The 21,273-nt window shown below is 39.5% G+C and overlaps 1 protein-coding gene across 3 annotated transcripts in view; it reads left to right on the top strand.

The window, feature by feature from the left end:
- The window catches only part of CDKL5 (cyclin dependent kinase like 5), a 187,525-nt gene that overhangs the window by 84,623 nt on the left and 81,629 nt on the right, over positions 1–21,273 (top strand). The window lies entirely within an intron of this gene.

Genomic DNA, 21,273 nt, shown 5'->3' with positions numbered 1-21,273 from the left:
AGGATGGAGAGAGAGGGATTAACAGGTACGTGTTGAGATTTAAAATCGTTGACTCAACTTGCATTCTAAGTAAAAGTTGCACTAGGTGATGCATAAGTAAGGCCTTTTTCTCTCCCATATTCCCCTAGAATGGTTCAGTGTATGTGAAAGTGATAGATATTTGCCACGTATTGGTATAAACAGATGCAGTATAAACTCACAAACATAGATTTTAAAATAATGCTCACAGTGTTCAAATTTGAGCTTTTCTCGTGGATTTTTTGGTGTGGGTCAAAAGGATGTTTACGTTACATAATTTCTACCGTGAAAATAAAGCACTGTTTTTTCCCTAACCCCCCCACCCCTAGTGTATCGTATTATATATACTGGTTCTATTCATTATATTTTTTTCTCTTTTGTAGAAAGATGTCACAAATGATTTCCTTTTTCTGAAATGTAATCATTGAAGCTTGAATGATAGAATTTTAGTACTGTAAACAGAACTCATTAATGTGAGAAATTTAAAAGAAATGCTTAGAGCTGGACTACTAAGTGTTCTTACATGAATTTTGCAGTAACTGACAGTTCTTGCCTTTATCCAATTTAATAAACCCTACTGAATAAACATTATTTCGGAACTTATATTCTTTTGAGTTTGACAGTCTTTTGGGGTGGCTAGCATTTTTGATATTTGTCCTAAGATTTTATCTGGAATGCAAGAGAGGTTGAAACAGGTTTGAGTATTATCCATGTAACTAATTTGTTTGAAATGTATACCAAAGAAATCTAGCCATTTCTTCAAATATCTTTTTTAAAGCTCATCACAGATGATTGGTGAAAATGCTGAGCTTAGTACTTTATTCTTGCACGGCAGCTACATAAGCAGTTTTGTACAGTGAGAAATACTAATTTGTTTAACATTTCACATTGAACTACTGTCATGTTCAGCTTTATTGCATGCAATGTAGACCTAGCGCATCATATATTCTAGAGAGTGTTCTTTGTTCAGTAAAGTTTTAAGAGAGCAATCTGCATCACTGCCTTCTCTGAGAGCTTCTAGCTGCACTGACCTTCCTAGTCTTTTGAATTCTTCACTGGTACATCTTTATCTAAGCAAAATACGCTATAATAGATATTTGGAGATGGAATTGTAGAGACTATGTTAGAGAAGGTTTTAGTATTAGCATTTTTAGTTATATGTAGCAGGATCACGGATATACTTACTACTTTCAGATGTGCAAAAAAATGTAGCTTCTTTGTTTTTCTTTTAACTGATCTACTCTTCATCAGAAGCTTCCTCCCACCCAACAGGGCACCGGGGGAAGGTGAAGCTGGGGACAGCAATAAGCCTGCCAATCCATCTGACTGCATCTTGCTCTGACAGTCTCATTTGGAAAACCCATTCTCTTGGTTCAGTCAAGAGTGTTTCACATTTCCTCCTCACAGACCTTTTCTTGAGGAAGAATCACTATTATTTTCTAATGGGGTGTGTGTTTCTGTGGAAGACTGCAAAACTCCTGAAACCTTGGAATCAGATTGGACACTGCCACCCTCACTTCCTGTTTCATTAATTTTCACCTATTGCTTGCTTGATTTTCTTTACATTTTTATCTTGAGATACAGATTCACATGCAATTATAAGAAATAATAGATTCCATATATCCTTCAACTACACAAGTGTAGTTCTATCACTTGTGTAGGTTTGTGTGACCACCACAGTCAAGATATAGAACAGTTTCATCACCAGGATTCCTTATGCAATCTTTTTGTAGCCACAGCTGCATCCCTCCCTTCCCCTCTATCTGTCCTCTGGCAACCACTGATCTGTTTATCTCTGTAATTTTGTCATTTCAAGAATGCTATTTAAATGGAATGATATAGTATATAACCTTTTGAAATTAGCCTTTTTCACTCAGCTTAACTCCCTTGAGACCCATCCAAGTTTTCGTGTGGACCAATAGTTTGTTCTTTTTTATTGCTGAGTAGTATTCCACAGAGTGGCGGTGTCACGGTTTATTCACCTATTGAAGGACCTTCAGGTTGTTTCTAGTTTTGGGCTATTACAAATAAAACTGCTTTGAACATTCATGTACAGGTTTCTTTGTGAATGTGTTTTTATTTCCCTGGAATAAATGCCCAAGAGTGTAATTGCTGAGTTGTATGGTAAATGAGCATACAGTTTTGTAAGAAACTAGCATACTCTTTTTCCAGAGTGGTTTCTATTCCCATCAGCAATGTATGACTGGTCTCGTTTCTCCATGTGCTCACCAGCATTTGGTATTATAACTATTTTTTATTTTAGCCATTCTGATAGGTATGTAGGTGATCTCATGGTAGCTTAAATTTGCATTTCTGTAATGGCTAATAATGTTGAATATCTTTTCATTTGCTTATTTGGCATCTCTGTATCCTCTTCAGTGAAATATCTTTTTATGTCTTTTGTCCATTTTCTAGTTGAATGTTTGTTTTATTACTGTTCAGTTTAAGGAGTTTTTAAAATATATATATTCTGGATTAAAATCCTTTGTTGGATATGTTTGAAAATATTTTCTTCCAGCTTGTAGCTTGTCTTTTCATTGCTTAATAGGGTCTTTCACACAGCAGAATATTTTAATTTTCATGAGGTGATTTAACAATTTTTTTCCTTGTATGTATTGTATTTTTGGTGGTAAGTCTAAGAACTCTTTGTCTAGTCCTTTATCCTAAAGATTTTCTCCTTTGTTTGCTTCTAAAATTTTATAGATTTACATTTTGCATTTAAGTCCATGATCCATTTTGAGTTAAATTTTGTGTAAGTTGTTTGAGAGATGTAGGTTGAGGCTTTTTGTTTTTTGGCCTGTGGATGACCAGTTGCTATAGCACCACTTGTTGAAAAATCTCTCCCTCCGCCATTGAATTTCTTTTGCAGGCAAAAATCAGTTGAGCATATTTGCGTGGCTTTATTTCTGGATTCTCTGAGGTGTCCCATTGATCGATGTGTTTATCCTTCTGCCAGTATCATGGTGTCTTGACTACTGATATGTAGCTCTGTAGCAAGCCTCAACATCAGATATAGTGATTCCTCCCACCTTATTCTGCTTTTTCGAAATTTCTTTAGCTATTCCAGGTCATATGCCTTTCAATTTCTGTTTTACAATAAGCTTTCCTATATCTACAAAACACTTGCTGGGATTTTGATAGGAATTACTTTAAATTTATACATCATTTTGGGGAGAATTGGCATCTTGTTGAGTCTTCTGATACAAGAGTACAGTATGTTTCTCAATTTTTTTCATTAACATTTTATAATTTTCAGGATACAGATCCTATAGATATTTTTTTAGGTTTATATTTCATTTCCTTGGAGCAATTGTAAATGGTATTTTGCTTCTAATTTCTGTCTCCACATTTTTATGGTTTGTATATAGAAATACGATTGATTTTTGTGTGTTTATCTTGTATCCTACAATCTTGCTAAACTCACTAGTTCTAGGAGTTTTTTGGTGGATTCCTTGGGATTCTGTATGTAGACAATCATGTCATCTGCAAATTGTGTCCATTTTATTCCTTTGTTTACAATGCGTTTGCTTTTTATTTCTTTTTCTTCGCTTATTACTCTGCTAAGAACTTACAATACTGTGTTAAGTAACAATGATTAGAGCAGACTTTCTTGTCTTGTTTGCGATCTTAGGGAAAAAGCATTGTCTTTCACCATTAAATATGATGTTAGCGGTAGGGTTTTGTGGATGATATTTATCAAGTTTAGGAAATTACCTTCCATTCTTAGCTTGCCAGAGAGTTTCTTTTTTTTTTTTTTAATCACGAATGGGTGTTGAATTTTGTCAGATTCTTCTATTGCATGATTTTCCTTTTTTACCATGTTGATAAGGTTTTCAAATATTGAATCAGCCTTGCATATCTGGAGTAAATCCAACTTGGTCATGGTGCATACTTCTTTTTATATATCGCTGGATTTGATTTGCTAATATTTTGAGGATTTTTGTGCCTGAGTTCATGAGCGATATCAGTCTATAGTTTCCATTTTTTGTGCTGTCTGACAGGGTTTTGGTATCCACATAGTAGTAGCCTCATAAAATGAGCTAAGAAGTGTTTCTTCCTCTTCTAATTTCTGGAAGAGATTATGTAAAATTGATGCTGATTCGTCTTTAAATGTTTGGTAGAATTCTCCAGTGAACCCATCAGAGCCTGAAGATTTCTTTTATTGGAAACTCTAAAATTACAAATTCACTGTATTTAATAATTATCTGACTATTGTTTATTTCATCTTGGTTAAGTTTTGGTAGCTTGTGGTTTTCAAGGAATTGGCCCATTTTTTTGTAAGTTGTCAAATTTATGAGTGTAAAATTTGTGTTATTTCTTTACTATCCTTTGAATGGCTACAGGATTGTAGGCATCTCCCCTATTTCATTCCTGATATTGATGATTTTTGTCTTCTCTCTTTTTAAAAGTCTTTATCAGCCTTGGTAGAGGTTAATCAACTTTATCAATCTTTTTGTGGAAACAGATTTTGCTTCATTGATTTTTTTCAGTCATTTTCCTGTTTGAAATTTCATTGCTTTCTGCTTTTATCTTTATTATTTCCTTCCATGTTGCTTTGGGTTTATTTTCTTTTTCTAGTGTAGAGGTAAGAATTTAGATTATTGATTAGAGACCTTTCTTCTTTTCTAACATATGGATTTAGTGCTATTACTTTCTTAGTATTGCTTTAGCTGCATCCCACATATTTTGATATATTTTCATTAAGTGATATGAAATTAAAATTTCCTTTAGACTTCTGTATGATGGCTGCTTTGAAATCTTTATCAGATAATTCTGACATCTCTGTGTTAGCATCTCGATAGTCTTCTCTCATTCGTGTTGAGGTTTTCCAGTTCGTTAGCATGACAAGTCATTTTCTTTTGAAACCTGGACATTTTGGACATTATGTCGTTAGATTCGACCTTATTTAATCTCCTGTCTTATCTGGCCTCCTTTGACATTCCTCTGGCAGGGGAGGGGACACCAGGTGGGGATGGAAATTTGGTTTCCTCAGTTCGCCTCCATTGACACCCACTGGAGAGGGGCTCCTTGTGACTGGTGTGGTTGGGAGTTGGGCTCTCTACTAGGCCTCTCTTTGTAATAGGGGCTGGGTGGGCACACAGCCGAGAGCACGAGAACACGCGGCCATTAACGCACAACTGTTAGCGCGAGAGCTTTAGTGTGGTGGTTAGAGGTCGAGCTCTGCCAGTGGTTGGCCAGACAGTGGTCCTCGCGGTGGAGAGCGCGTTGAGAGGCAGATGGCGGCCATCAGGTGAGCTGGGGGCCCAGGGGACAGGCTGTGGGCTGTGTCCCAAAGAGCTCCGGAGCCCTCGCCACGGCTGCCCACTGGCCAGGCCCAGGCCTTGAGGCGACAGCAAACCTGTCCCCCATCCCCGCCTCTTTGACCTAATGGCGGTGGCGGTCTCCATGGGTCACAGTCCACAGGACCCGCCCCCCGCCCAACCCCCTTTGGGTGGTCTGAGGAGCCTGAGGGCCGGCTGGGTCCTGGACGCCTGGCTCCCTCAGTGAAGACGGCTGGGTGGGCGCCGCCAGCTGAGAGCTGCCTCTTCAGCTGGGCCTGGGCACTGGTGGGAGGACCCAGACTGGGTGCTGGACGAACGCTCCCCGCTCAGGGACCCCCCTTTCTTAGCCAGGGCCTGGACCTTGGAGGGCGAAAGTCGATCCTTGGAACCTTGCCCTTTCTTGTCAGAACAGGGAATAACATTTGTTTAGGTGGAGGTTTACAGGAACATCATGACCTGACCTCAAGAACAAAGGATCTGACACCAAGAAGTTTGCAACAACTAACCACACCCCTCCCTCACCTTTCTTATAAAAGGGCTTTGTTGAAAGCTTTTGGGGAGTTCAGGGTTTTTAAGGCATGAGCCACCCATCTCCTTGCATGGCACCGCAATAAACCTTTCTCTGCTCCAAACGCTGACGTTTTGGTATCGTTTGGCCTCTCTGCGCATCGGGCGCGTGGACTTGCGTGTGGTAACATGTTGACCACCCTGGTTAGGAGGGGCGGGAGGGGCAGGTGTGCCTTGTTACTGCTCCCCACGTGGCCTCCACTGACACTACCCTGGCAGGGGATTGGGTCTGCTTCCCACTCTGCCTTTGCTGGTGTGAGTGGAGTCACAATTTTTACTGTTTCATCTGGCTGCAGTAGAGTGGTTATTGTCTAAAAGTTTTCCATCTTGCGAGGCTGCTCCTTTTCTGGTCTTTTAGTTCGAGAGAGAGAGCAGGCTTTGGTTGGGGCTATTTTTTGACTGTGTCATGGGCATTTTGGGGTTGCTTGTTGAAGTAGTTTTATTAGAGTTGCTTTAAAATCCTTGTCAGATAATTCCAACATTTATTTCACCTTGGTGGATGTCTCTTCTCATTCAAGTTGTGACTTTCCAGGTCCTTGGTACAAGTGATTTTTTATTGTATCCTGGTCAATTTGTATATTATGAGACTCTGGATCCTTTTTGATTTTTTTTGTTAAGCAGGCAGCTTCCCTGTTGTGGGATTGTGTGAGGGTCGGGTGGGGGGTGTATGTTCAGTTTCCTGCTTGGCCCCCCTGATACCACCTCTGCAGAAGTGTTGTTCTTCCTCCCACTGCCTCCTTGCAGATGGATGGGGCAGGTGTTCAGCTCCTCACTTGGCCCTGCTAATACCTTCCCAGAGAAAGTGGACCACTAATTCGCACTGCCTCTGCTCTGTCCTGCAGACACTACCCTCGCAGGGGCGCCAGAGTACTGTTGCCTGCTTCTGCCTAGGGGAAGATAGAAGATCAGCTCAGGGGCTGGACCCACCAACACCACAAGAGGGGAATGGAGTGCTGCCTGCTTCTGCCAGGCTGGGGATGGAAGATTAGGTCCCTGCTTCCTCGGAGAGAGAGACAGAGACAGAGAGACAGAGAGAGAGAGAGAGAGAGAGAGAGCGTGTGTGTGTGTGTGTGTGTGTGTGTGTGTGTGTAAGAGTGTCTACCCGCTTAGCCCCACTGAAACCTCAGTGGGATGGTGGTGCAGTTTTTCCATTCATGTTTGCCTGAGTAGGGTGAGTATTGCCAGAAAGATTTTCCATTGTTAGCTCATCCTTTTCTTGGTCTTTTAGCGGTGGGAACAGGCTTTTCTTGGCACTTTTTTATATTTGTCTCTTGTCGGTTCCAGGTCAGAGGCTTCTGTGGCACCCTGTTGGGGATACATGGGAGACAGTGAGGAATCCCAGGGAACTCACTGCTGTGGTGTTCCTCAGGTCCTGAAGTCTCTAGGCACTCGTCCTCCTCCTTTCCACCCTTTCTTCCTATCTTTGTGTGTTATGTACAGGGGTTTTTAGTTTTAAGACGAAGGACCTGGGAGAAATGGGGCTACTCCATCTTTACCCAAAGTACAAGTTTTCGTGTGTGTGAAAATTCTGTAAACACCATTTATGTGATAATAAACATCAGTTCATTCTTCATATATACCATATATCAGACACTGGTTGAGACTTAGTCCTTACCTTCAGAGATCTCACAGTTTTATGGAGTCAAAGTCCTGTGAAATAGATTTTAATTTGCCCCATGGCATTCAGGTGGAAACACAATTTTTTATTTTAGAAATAAAACTAAATCTAACTCCACACCACCTGGCTTGTTGGTATTACTGGCGCTCCTTTGCTTCCCATGGACTGATACAAGCCTCCTTTGTTTTATGACATACCAGGCAAATGGGGCAAGGGGCATAGTCCTTAGTGCTTTGTTTTTACCATGGTTACCATTGCTTTTTACTCAGGTTACCACTAAACCCTTTGCCAGGAGCTGTGCTCCAATGGGCATTGGTTCCCTGGCCCCAGCTCTCCAGGCTCTGGTGCTTAGTGATCAGTCTGGAGGGCTCTCTTCAAGCACCACCACTGTCCCAAGTCCTGGACACTCTTCTGCCTCCTGCAGAAGCTGCAGCCCCGTAATCCTCCCAGTCCAGGAGGAATGTCAGCTTTCTTTGGCATTAGCGTATTGGACGGGAAGTTTGGCTTTACTGTGAGTCTGGACTTTATGTAGTAAGGACTGTTAGTTCTCTCCAGCGTCAGGAGAAGCCCCTCAGGGACAAATCCCATGCTCTTGGCTTTCCTCTGGAAACTTGCTTTAGTGATCTGGGAATGCCCCGCAGCAGAGCATTTTGAACTTGCTGATGGTAATAACGGTAATAACATTTAGCTCATGTGCTGTTCTGAACATTTTCCTTGTATCCTCTCATTTAATCCTAATAGCAACCTCAGGAATAAGTGATATCATTAGACCCAGTTTTCTGGTCTAATGCTCTGCTAATTGATGCTTTTCCATTAGACAAAAGAAGTTGAGGCACCGAGAAGTTAACAAACTTGCCTAAAGTCTCTCAACTAGTAGATGGTAGAGCCAGGATTCAAATCCAGGCAGTGTGGCTCTGGATCTAAAGTGTTCACACTTCTTCTGGATGTGTGACATCCTTTGACTTTCAGTTTGCTGTATTATTATTTGTTTGAAATCAAGATTGTGTCTGAAAGAAGTGCTTCTGGGCTTCTGAAAATTATCACAGAATTAAATGTAATTAAACAGTGTTTCTAATTAGAAACACTTTTTGTTTTCTTTCTTATGAAACCATATAGATAGATCTGGCAACAGGAGTATGGAAAATAACCTGTACATATCTTATATTTTAAGCTGGATATATAGTCCTCTAATAATCAGATTTTTAAATTTGTTTCTGAAAGTAGGAAATAATGATTTTGTTAGAAATCTCTGCCTTTTTCTTTGGTTGTTTAGGGCTCAAGAGAAAATTTAACCAGATTATTTTTTATGATATATCTATTATTTATCACAGTTCTTTATACAGTTGTGACATTTTCTATTGCTTTAGGTGCCTTTTTGTTCAAATACAGGTAGTAGAATAACTAGAAGGATGTGATTCACAAGGCATTATATGAATATTATCCATGCCCTTAGATTTAAATTCTACTTTAGGGTCTTATTATAAAGTGGTTATAATGTAGCCAAGTTCCTTTGTTCAGAAAAGATTTGTGCTGCCCTTTAACTTGATTTTTCAGTGAAAATATGTAAATTTTTCCATTCATTTCAAATGTGGAATCAAGTTTCATTTACATATATATTCTATGTACTTGATAGTGTAATCTAATAGTTTGTTCTGTTCCTTATAAACACAGGGTGTTGAATATAAAATTTCTGCCATGTTTTGTTAGAGAATAATGTATAACTTCTCTTAAAGCCATCCATTAATTTGCATTTTTTCATACCATTGGTTCTTAAATTTCTACAGGCACTTTCTCACTATGTGATTTATCTGAATAACTGCGTGATTTATCTGAAGCAGATATCTTTTTCAAATTTGTATTGATTTATCATCCATGCCGTTTAAATACATTCTTTGTTGATATATAAAGATTCTTTGTTAGTTCTGGCTCAAGAGAAACCACAGGAGTGAGCTTTGAAACTTAAAATGTAATTCATTAAGCAGACATCTGTTAAAACACCTGCTATAGTGGGTCCTGCTGGATGTTTGGAATCAAAAACAGGAAGGACATGATTAGTGATTGTAGAGAACCCACATTCTGGAAGGGAAAGGCTCATGACAGCATAATGATTGGGATGTGGTCTCTGCCCTTGAGGAGTTCTTGGGCCAACAGAATGAAAATGTCACAAAACAGATCATTTCAAAACTCAGGGGATTGGTCCTTTTAACAAAAATAATATTTCAGTCTTTATTTTCTGTGATGTTTTTAGTTATGATAAAATTTACTTATCCTGTTTCTATGCCCTTTGTGTGTCCATTGCCTCATTTCTTCTTGGTCCCTGTAAGATCCTTAAGAAGTACTTAGAGCAATTGAACTGCTTAATTCACCCAGCCCACCCATTTGGAGGCCTTTCTGCTAGGTCTTAGGGGCGAGAGTTATGTGAAGTGCCTGTACTCTTGGATCTTAGGTGTAGTCTGAGGTGCGCATTGAGGCAGGATTGCAAACCAGAGATTCCAGGGAAGTTGTGGTAAGAGCTTGGTAGGAGGTGTGGTTAGTGAGCTACCGACTGCAAGAGAGGAGCACACAAAACAAGCTGGGGGATCATGCAGTGCTTCCCGAAGGAGGGTTTTTTGGTTTGTTTGTTTGTTTTTGTGGTACGCGGTCCTCTCACTGTTGTGGCCTCTCCCGTTGCAGAGCACAGGCTCCGGACGCGCAGGCTCAGCGGCCATGGCTCACGGGCCCAGCCGCTCCGTGGCATGTGGGATCTTCCCAGACCGGGGCACAAACCCGTGTCCCCTGCATCGGCAGGCGGACTCTTAACCACTGTGCCACCAGGAAAGCCCCGAAGAAAGGTTTTGAAGGAGGAAAAGAAGAATTAACTAGAAGTAGCAGGGTTGGCTATCATTTAAGTAGCAGCTAAAATGTCACTTCCTTGGGTACTCCCTTACCCAAATGAACACTCTATTAAGTTGACCTGTTTTGCTTTCTTTTATAGCAGTTACTGTTATCTTCTTGTCTGATACTTGTTCACTTATTATGTCTCTTCCCTCCAGAATGTAACTGCCATAAGAACAGGGACCCTCCCCCGATTTGTCTTGTTTCCTATGTATCCGCACTGCTAAGCACAGTGCCTGTCACCTAATAGGAGCTTGGGAAATGTTTGTTGATTGAACAAATGAATGAATGAAGAAAGGATGAATGCTGGAGGCAGAGTGTGAGCAGATAGAAGCAAGTATGTGTGAAGGCTAAGTTGAGAGACTGCGAATAATTAGCTGTGACAGGAGCAGGGGTGCTTTTCCTTAAAAGTTAGGAGATGAAGCATGGAATTAAAACTTTATACTGGAAGTTTTGAACAGCTTCCAGGCTGCATGAAGTGTAATATATGTTTCCTTTCCTGAATCCAGTGATTGACAAGCAGAGTATGTTTGAAATATCTATTAGGTGCAAAACTGATGACCTCATTGAGGCCTTGGGAGAATGTTACTAGAAGAGGATTTCAACTAGAAAGCTTCCGTGATAATCTTGACATCAAGTAGCCAGACATATCAGAATTTTGTTAGGTTTACAGTGTTCTCTTGAAACATTGCACTGCTTGAGATTTATATTCTATGGTTGTTTTAAAGGCACGGCCACTTTGGGAATTTTTCTCTCCCTCCTCCCCCTCCTTTTCTTTTTTGCTTTAGCGCTTAAGGTAGCATATATGAGGTCATCAAGCTTCTTTATGTGATGGTGGTAAACATGACCATGACTATGTGAAAATATGGTACAGTTCACTTCTGCAGACCTTTATTACATACCTATCACATGTAAGATAAAGTGCTGGCTACTTGGATATAAAGATAAGCCAGACTTTTAGCTCTTTCAAAAATATTACAGGTTGCTGATTTATGTTTGATACACATCTCTTTCTATGGTAAGAGAAAGTGAATCTGGCATTTTCTAGTTTTCCCCACAATGCATCACATAACAAGTTTTCAATAAATTAACTAGATACTTTGAAAATAAGTTTTTTAAGAAAAGAAAAATTGTTACTACCTAAGTTGAATGTACTTTGCAGTTTTCTACATGGATTATGGTTGTGGCAAAAAGGTGTGACTTGGAACTTTTTTCAGATTTTGGTTGTACCATTCTGTTTCCTTGTCTGCCTATATGTGAACAGATCTGTCAGAAAGCATGATCACAGGGTCCCTAGAGGTAATCCAGCTCAGTTATTTGAGTAGGGAGCTTCTCAGTTTCTCTTGTTATACCTACCAGCCTTTCACATCTTGGCAGTGTCGTAGTAACCCCGCACCTGAGGACCTTATGCCTTGCTACCCTAAAGATATTATACAGAACATAATTTCTGTTGCTTTTGGACTTTGGAGTTAATTAAGCATGTTTCTGTCCTAAAACCCTGGCATATTTTTCATGAATTGGAAAAAACTAAGCCTCGGTGATGTTGGGACTCAAGGTGGGTCACCCCAAAATATGCCACAATGGCATATTGATTATTTTGAACTGACGTTGCTTGAGAAACAGCTGATGCAAGAAGGAAACTCTGACCTACCGCTGTCCCCCTAAAAGCAGAAAATACATCTCTCATGTGAAAGGTGCACTTGCTGTATCCAGAGATAGAGGGACGTCCCCCTTATCATCAGAGATAGGAAATCTGGAGCCGAGAAGCCTGTATATATAAACCTTGTTACTTCTTTAATTTACTACCCCAAGCCCAAGCTCTTGTAAAATTCTTCACTAATTGAGCACCCAAGGCCCAAGTTTCTTTGTCCTGTCAATTCCTCACAAATTTATTGTTTCTTTGTCTAAAAAGTATAAAAGCACCCTGCTTTGGCCACTTCTTAGGTCCTGTTTCCCCCTCCTTGACAGTGTGTTAGCTTTCTTTACCAGACTTTACTCGTTTTCTTATTTTATAGGAAATTGTCAAATTAGGGCAAAGTATTTGCCCAAAATCAAGAATCATAGATTTTATATTTTATATATACATATGCATAATTCATCAGTTTATTGACTAATAAAAGCAGAATAGAATCAGATATTCTTAAGCAATGATTTAATAACCATTTTAGCTATACTGTCTCTAACTTGGGCAGAAGGTATGAGTCTGTAATCATGGATCTGGTTTTTGCTAGGCTCCCAGGAAGCAGTGAGCAACTTGCCTTTATAGTAGCAATTATCATTGCTACTATAACAATCTGCTGTTGTTAGCGTTCTGTACATTGTTTACCCACCAATGTCTGCAAAGTTAGTATGACTTCAAAGGTATGTATATAATTTACAGGGAAAATTGGCCGTGAGAAAGTTAGGCACAGTCAGTTCTTCTCTCAATCAAGGAATCTGTACCAAGCTGTCTCTATAACTAGTTCAACAAAAAGTAGATGTTTGCCTTCATTTGGACCATGTATTTTTATGTCGATCATCAGTCCATTTTAATTCTAAACCTTTTTTTGTTTATTCTTCTATCATTATACCTGAATGTTTATATATTTAACAGATAATCTTTCTGGAATACCTGGTGATATATCTTTGGTCAATAAATTGGTTTTTCTCTCCTGATCTTTTCTTCTCATGGTTCCATGTGAGAGACTAGGGTGAATGCCTCTTCATAGGGGAAGTTCCTTTGACACTTAAAAGAGAAACAAAAGACAGCCCTTCCAGGTGCCAAAGGAATGTGGATAGAAGAGGCGGAGTTAAGGCAGGCAAGTCTTGACATTCTCTTCCCCCACCCCTCCCACCACCTCAGGGGACTGAAATTCTGGGTTTAGGAGGACAGTAGGTTGAGGGTAAAGCCAAAGGAGAAGGACGCTTATGCCCCATTCCCCTCTTGGAACTCAAGGAAGAAACTGCCTTGCAAGGTTGCCTCGTCACAATGGAAGCAGTGACAGCACAGTAAACTGTGGCATGATGTAGTTAGGCGGAGAGAGGATGCCTAGGCCTCCCTCAGCGTGTGAGTGTCTTCCAAGGAATCCCAAAGTTACTGCACACCCCAGGTAGCTAGGTTGAGAGCCAGTGAACCTGTCATTGGGGATGCTGTGTTGAGGGGCAAGCTGATAGCAACACTATAGTTGTTGGCCAGGTAGCAGGTGTAAATGAGATTGCAGCGTCTAGATGGCTTTACCAATTAAAACTGAGGAGCCAAACAACCAGGCCAGATCCCTGGGCTCTAAGCCAAGAGCACATACCTGAGCCCACAGCCTGCACGGGGTCCAACATTAGCATCAGGCCAGTGTCTGGGGTCCAGGCCTATAAGGAACCTTGTCTCGGGGACCACAGAGCCCCAGGGAACAGCACAAGGGCCCGCGCATGTTTATCTATGAGCCCTTCCCTTACCACAGTGAAGTTACATAACCCCACCCACATCCATACACCCAGCTGCCATCTTGGTAGGAGCAGGGAGAAAATCTGAAGGGAGAAACTGAGGCTTTGCCTGAAAGAAACTATAAACAAGCAAGGACTGAGCTACTACAGAATGCAAGTTAAAGTCAAGGTCAGAGCTTGAAAAGCAAGGTTAAATCAGTTGTAGAAAATTAAAGAGCTACATTTTCTTGGCACATCTTAGATTTAGTCTTAGAGGATGTATTTCCATCATTTAAATTTTGTCCACTATTGAACACAGCTTAAATCCAATGATTGTCTGATTGAGGTTGTAGATTGCCTGCATTTGGCATGCCTAATTAATGCTATCTTTGTCTCAATTTTTTTATCACTAGAAATGGAGTTTTCATTTTCTCATTATCTATTCATTGTTATAAAATGAAGGAAAATGAAATAAAATTGTAACACAATTGCACAATAACTACAGTACGAACATGATGGTTAATATTACTAAACTGAAATGCTGTCTGGCAGGCATTATTACCATGTACTCTTTGAAATTTCCATTCATTTGCTGACAATACCAAGTCTGAGTTTGGTGTAGACAAGGTGGTTTGAGAGCATCTGTATATAATGTGTGGAAGTGTGGGCTGTATGAAATCAAGTACACCTAGAATTTTGTATGATCTATAAATATGGAGCTAAATTGTTTTGAAAGTTCACCTATCTCTTTCTAGTGAAGAGAGTTGCTATTTGCTTTGCTAGAGGGGTTAGTGAAAATTGTTCTTTGGGTGCCTCATCTTTTATCTTGATAACTACATTTTATTTTTTGAACATTTCATTAGCTACCTAATCTATCATAATGACTAGGGTAGTCAATTTATATTAGTCTATAACTAGGAGGTGAATTATTATTATTATTATTATTATTATTTTGCCGTACACGGGCCTCTCACTGCTGTGGCCTCTCCTGTGGCAGAGCACAGGCTCCAGACGCGCAGGCTCAGCGGCCATGGCTCACGGGCCCAGCCGCTCCGCGGCATATGGGATCCCCCCGGACCGGGGCACGAACCCGTGTCCCCGGCATCGGCAGGCGGACTCCCAACCACTGCACCACCAGGGAAGCCCTGAATTATTTTTAAATGATGCATTTAAAATCAACTCTATTCAAAAAAAACTCTATTGAGGTATAATTTACATACAAAGAATGTACCTTCTTATATACAATAAGAGGTACCCATTTTAAGTGTACAATTCTGTATGAACTTGTTTCCTTAGTTCGTCATGGTTACATCCTTTGACATTGTCAGCCAATATCCTTTCAGGTTGATAATTGATCCACTAACAGTTGTACTGGGCCATATTAAAAGTACTTATAAAGGCTTTCTAGGTGTGTGAGTTTGTTTGCATTTATCAGCTAAATGGTCCTAGAATTTTATGTTTTTTATTCTTATATTTGTGGCACTCAGATGTCAGCCATCTAGGTGGCTCCAAGTCTCACAGCCTTACTGGGTACACTCACTTTGTAATGTTCAAGTAAAAACAGTTCAGGACTTTACTGTGGCAATTCTAGTGGCTTCCTTAAGAATGTGGCTTACATTTTCAAGAGAGCCTCTCCCTTTGATTTTCTCTTCCCACTAAACTCATGCTCTTATATCTCACCTCTAGAGGCTCTTCCCTTCTTTCTGTTCCATATCGGCCCAAGCTTTACTCCTCTTCCTACATTTCCTGGAACTCCGCTAATACAAAATGACTGGAAGCATTTGTAGCACGTGTGCACTGAGGATTTGGGGACCATGTTACTATACAGCACTGTGAGCGATGTATTAGCTAGTTCCGGGTCTGTGACAATTTCCTTCACTGGGAGTATCTCATACCACACACATGTTAGATATTAGTAATTATGTGACATCTGTTTTCATGTTATGTTTTGCCAGACTAGAGGAAATCTTTTAGTTTTGTCACAGAATGGAATAGAGGTGATGGTGAAGGAGAGCAATCCTTGTTTCAGGTGGAGAAATGAATAAATAATCATTTTTTAATTTAGTAAGCCTTCCCATATAACTTGATAAATACTGGCAACCTAGTAACTGCAATCATTTTCCTGGCAACCTAGTAACTGCAAACATTTTATACCAATGCCATGGAAGAATTTTTAACAAAAAGAAAACGATATTGGTTTTGCAGTGCCTTTTTAACATCTGCAGGAGGCCAGAGTAGCCAAATAGCAAAAGAGATTCTTAATCAACACAGTATAATTCTCCTGAACTTTAAGAGCTTATTCAGATTCCTGCCTGCTGAAGGACTTCTGGAGAGGGCCAGATGAAGTTTTGAAGGCTCTTATGTTCTTTCATTATCTTCATTTTTTGAAACTTTCTGAAGAAAGAAGGAAACAGATCTATCTTAATAAGTCTCCCAGGGATACATTGTCCTTAAAAACAGTAAAGGTGTATATTTGTATTCTGTGTTTGTTTGTTTTAGTTCCTTGTATACCAAGGAATGTCTTTTATTCTTTTTAAAATTATGGTAGGAAAAGGTATTTCTCTGTTAAGCTGTGGCAGAATTAGTAAATGATGTCCAAACAGACACATGACACGGGCCGGCAAGATGTGAGGTTTGAATAGGTGATGCAGTGCATGAGACATTTGCACTAGATCTTTCTCTCTCGCTCAGCATACTTTTAGACCAGTCATACATTTGTTTCTCACCTACATACTTGCAGTCCAGTGGTAGAGTCAGATAAATATGTGAAGGTATCTCTTTAATCCAAGTTATGAAGGAGAGGTGTCTGCTCAGAGAGCATTTGGGGCTTCAGACCTAGCCACAGCGCTATGGGAAGACTTCCTTGAAGAGGTGAGGACTGAGCTAAGGCCTAAGGGATAGTGCAGGGTTGAATGGCACAGGGAGGGCCAAGCTTTTTGGCGGAAAGGGAACAGGCTCAATAGAAGGAGAGATCGTGGTGAGGATGGTGAGGGCCCAGCAAGCAAGGGAGACCTAGGGAGAGGAGGTTGGAGAGCATCCCTTGCTGGCCAGGCGAAGGGGCTTTGATGTGGTCCTTAGGGCAGGGGAGTTTGGGGAGAGTTCTAAGGGGAATGGTGGGGCAGTCAAATCAGATTTTCCTTTGCAAATGAAGAGCCTCGTTGCTGAGTGGCAGACATTAAAAGGGTTAGGAGGTTAGGCAGTACCCCAGATGGGAATGCCAAGGGCTCCAACTGAGCTGGGAGTGTCCAGGTAGAGAACAGTGGACCAATTTGAAAAAGATTTAGGAAGCAAAAATCAACAGCACTTGGTGATAACCTGGATGGATTTGGGATTGCAGAGATGGGAAGAGTGATCCTAAATTTCTGGCTAGGGTTCACTGAGATATGGGACAGGAGACAGGACCAGGTTCAGAGGGGGAAGATGAGGGGATGGTTAGGCATGCTGTCTAAATATTTTATTTTTACTTATTCTCATTTTACATCTCAATAAAGATTCGTGGAGGGCAGATCCAGACCAGAGGGGGTAGAAGGGATTTTTTTTTAATATCTTTATTGGAGTATAATTGCTTTACAGTGTTGTGTTAGTTTCTGCTGTACAACAAAGTGAATCAGCTATATGTATACATATATCCCCATATCCCCTCCCTCTTGAGCCTCCCTCCCAGCCTCCCTATCCCACCCCTCTAGGTCGTCACAAAGCACCGAGCTGATCTCCCTGTGCTATGCAGCAGCTTCCCACTAAGCCATCCATTTTACATTTGGTAGTGTATATGTGTCAGTGCTACTCTCTCACTTCGTCCCAGCTTCCCCTTCCCACCCTGTGTCCTCAGGTCCGTTCTCTACGTCTGAGTCTTCATTCCTGCCCTGCCACTAGGTTCATCAGTACTGTTTTTTAAGATTCCACATATGTGCGTTAGCATACAGTGTTTGTTTTTCTCTTTGGTAGAAGGGATTTGATGTTTTATTGGAAACAAAGGAGAAAATAGATTTTGTTATGTAGGAATTTTATTACTGACTTGGCTTGAAGGCAGTTGTTTTATAGAAGACTCTTTCTTTGTAAGATCCCACTTCCCACATCTTCCTTTCTTGGCTGCATGCTCTCTCATGTTCTTGATGATGTAGTACTATTTTCATAAGACTATCCTCTTTTTAGAGTCTGAGCATGAAGTCAATTCATTAGGAGTTTTCCATATAATGCTTTTTAAAATGTGAGAGTTTTTAACAACAAAAAAGAATGTTTTAATTTATCTTTTGGTATTTCACTATATAATGCTCTAATGGAGCCATATTGCAAAAGTTATTATAAAAGTAATCATTGTTTTATGAAAATGAGATGAATGTAGACATTTTAGTGCCATGATTAATAGCTTTAATAATTTTTGAAGAATTAATCTTTTAATCATCCCGTTTTCAACTAAAATTTCTTTTCACAGTGTATTAGTCTTTTCCAAAGCTTTACCTGATCTCAACAAATGGTCAGTGTCTCTTTTTTTTTTTTTTTTTTTTTGTCAGTGTCTCTTTTAAGGGGGAGTGTTTATAGTGGACTACTACAAAACCGTTAAAATGAATAATCTAGAGCAGGGTTTCTCAACATCAGCACTTTTGACATTTGGGGCCAGGTAATTCTTTGTGGTGGGGACTGTCCTGTGCACTGTAGGGTGTTCAGCAGTATCTGTAGCCTTTACCCACTAGATGTAAGTACCCCCCACACCCCATAGTGACAACCAAAAGTGTCTCCAGACATGGCCAGATGTCCTCTGGGGACCACAATTATCCGCAGTTGACTAGATTTATGTTTAAATCTCAGATATACCATGTTGTACTTAAAAAAAAAAAAAGGTTGCAAAAAGGTGTGTACAGTAACATGCCAGTTATATGATTTTTAATGTACAAAATAGTAGTAAATTTGCTTATGGGTAAATTCATTGGTAGTAATAAAAATGTGCATGGGAACAGTACATACCAACTTCAGAGTGAAAGTTACCTCTGGGGAGAGAAGGAATGGGAATGAACGAAGATATATTTATGACATTTCACATTTCAGAAAGAGAGAGATCAGAAGCAAATAAACCAACATATTATAAACTTAAATCTCAAAGGACTATGCAGTTTTTTCTTTATATTAACATGATCAATCTGTTTTAAACTTCCGTAGCATATCATATAACATTCATCATACTTTTTAACTTTTGTCATAAATTTTTACTTACTATCATGTATTACACACCAGGATGTAAGCTTCTGTATGTATGAGACGTTTTATTTACTCACTCATGTTAAACCTAGGATGTCACATAAAAAAACTCACATAAGGCGGGGGCCCAATAGATAGTTCTTAGCTGACTGACTGAAATGCTCCCCTGGGTATTAATCTTTCCTGATTAAGTCTGCAGTACTTAAATGTAGGAGTTAATCTAACTTTTAGTATTGGCAGACTATGGTAGTTTACAAGTAATAAGTAATACAAGTCACGGAAAGATCTTTAAAGGATTCCTTAGGAAAGAGTCTGGTTTTTATCATTGCGTATCCTGGATAATGTTTTGTATTTCTGTTAGCTCCGTTGTATCTACCTGCCATGGAATGTATCCTTTACTTGAATTTGCTCCCATTTTATAATTTTTCTCATAATGTAAAAATAACTTAAACAATTTGTCTAAGTTGAGAAGATTCTGTGAAATACAAGTTGGAATACAGATAAAGATGGAAACAATGAAATATTTGCACATTCTTTTAGTTGTATAAATACAACAGACATTAGAAAACTATTTGAAATGTTTTGTTGGTGCTAACATGTACTTTTGAGAAAACACAGAAGAGAAATAATTATGCCTCCCCCTCCCCAGGAGTGAGAGAGAGAGAGAGAGAGAGAGAGAGAGAGAGAGAGCGTGTGTGTGTGTGTGTGTGTGTGTGTTTCAGAATATATCCTTTTCAACAATAGAACTTACATATATGGCTCGCAACAGTGAATAGCATTGCCATGGTTGAGAAATGGCCTCCAGAATCAACCTTCCTGGGTTTAAAAATTTAGCCCTATTACTTCTTAGTTGTATGATCTTGGGGCAAATTATGGAACTACTTTAAAATTCAGTGCATTCTCATCTGTAAGATGAACATGATGATGATTCTCTTCAGAGTATTGATTTGAAGATTAAATGAAATAATACATGGGAAGCACAGACCCTGGCACAAAAGTACTTAAAAATAATAACCTAAAATAAAGCATACTTTTTCAGTTACCATATCTGTCTGTAAGGTGATAATATTTATGTTTGTAGGATTTTGCTTCTGCTGAATGAGCACGTCATTGTTTGAAAACACTTAGTGTGATATTTGCAAACCAAAGGCAGATTGAAATACTTTAAAATACTTTAGTTGTCAAGTTGTATTCCTGCTATCTAGATGAAAAAATAAAGAATTTCTCCCAAGGAAGGGCTTCCTCAAAGAATAATTAGAAAATGAATTGTAGAGCATAACCTTTGGAATGTTTTAATCCATGAATAGCAGAGTAAAATAAAATCAGTATTTTTTTCTGTTCTGTTTCATAATGCATGTTGGATATTTTAAATTACAGAGCAAAAATTTAAAACAATGACTCCTGCTACTTCCTTACAACAGTGTATGATTGGTTAAGAGAATTCACTGTTCCAAAGCATAATTAAATCAAGTTATGTAACTGCATTTAAAATAACTTAGTAAATGTTATGATTGTTAATACCAATCGGTTGCTTTGCCAACATCTTAAGAAGCGACAGTTGATTCTGGGAATAAAGCAATGACTGAGAAACTTTAAGACAGTCAGTAGCAGGAATGAGTTTTGGTTACAAGTCTCTGTGTTCAGTATGGTTGTTCACTGGTTGAGGCATGGTTTTTATGAGGTGGAGGATCTTGAGAATACTGGAAGAAATATAATAAAACACATAGTAATTTTTTGACAAAAATTAAAGACAAAGAAAAATTATTGAAAGCAGCAAGGGAAAAATGACAAATAACATACAAGGGAACTCCCATAAGGTTAACAGCTGATTTCTCAGCAGAAACTCTACAAGCCAGAAGGGAGTGGCATGATATATTTAAAGTGATGAAAAAGAAGAACCTACAGCCAAGATTACTCTACCTGGCAAGGATCTCATTCAGATTCGATGGAGAAATCAAAAGCTTTACAGACCAGCAAAAGCTAAGAGAATTCAGCACCACCAAACCAGCTCTACAACAGATGCTAAAGGAACTTTTCTAAGTGGGAAACACAAGAGAAGAAAAGGACCTACAAAAACAAGCCCAAAACAATTAAGAAAATGGTCATAGGAACATACATATTGATAATTACCTTAAAAGTGAATGGATAAAATGCTCCAACCAAAAGACACGGGCTTGCTGAATGGATACAAAAACAAGACCCATATATATGCTGTCTACAAGAGACCCACTTCAGACCTAGGGACACATACAGACTGAAAGTGAGGGGACGGAAAAAGTATTCCATGCAAATGGACATCAAAAGAAAGCTGGAGTAGCAATACTC

Source organism: Mesoplodon bidens (genome assembly GCF_964165515.1).
Source record: "Mesoplodon bidens genome assembly, chromosome: X".
Taxonomy (NCBI): Eukaryota; Metazoa; Chordata; class Mammalia; order Artiodactyla; family Ziphiidae; genus Mesoplodon; species Mesoplodon bidens.
The sequence above is the reverse complement of the archived record's forward strand: the minus strand, read 5'-3'. Positions and strand labels throughout refer to the sequence as shown.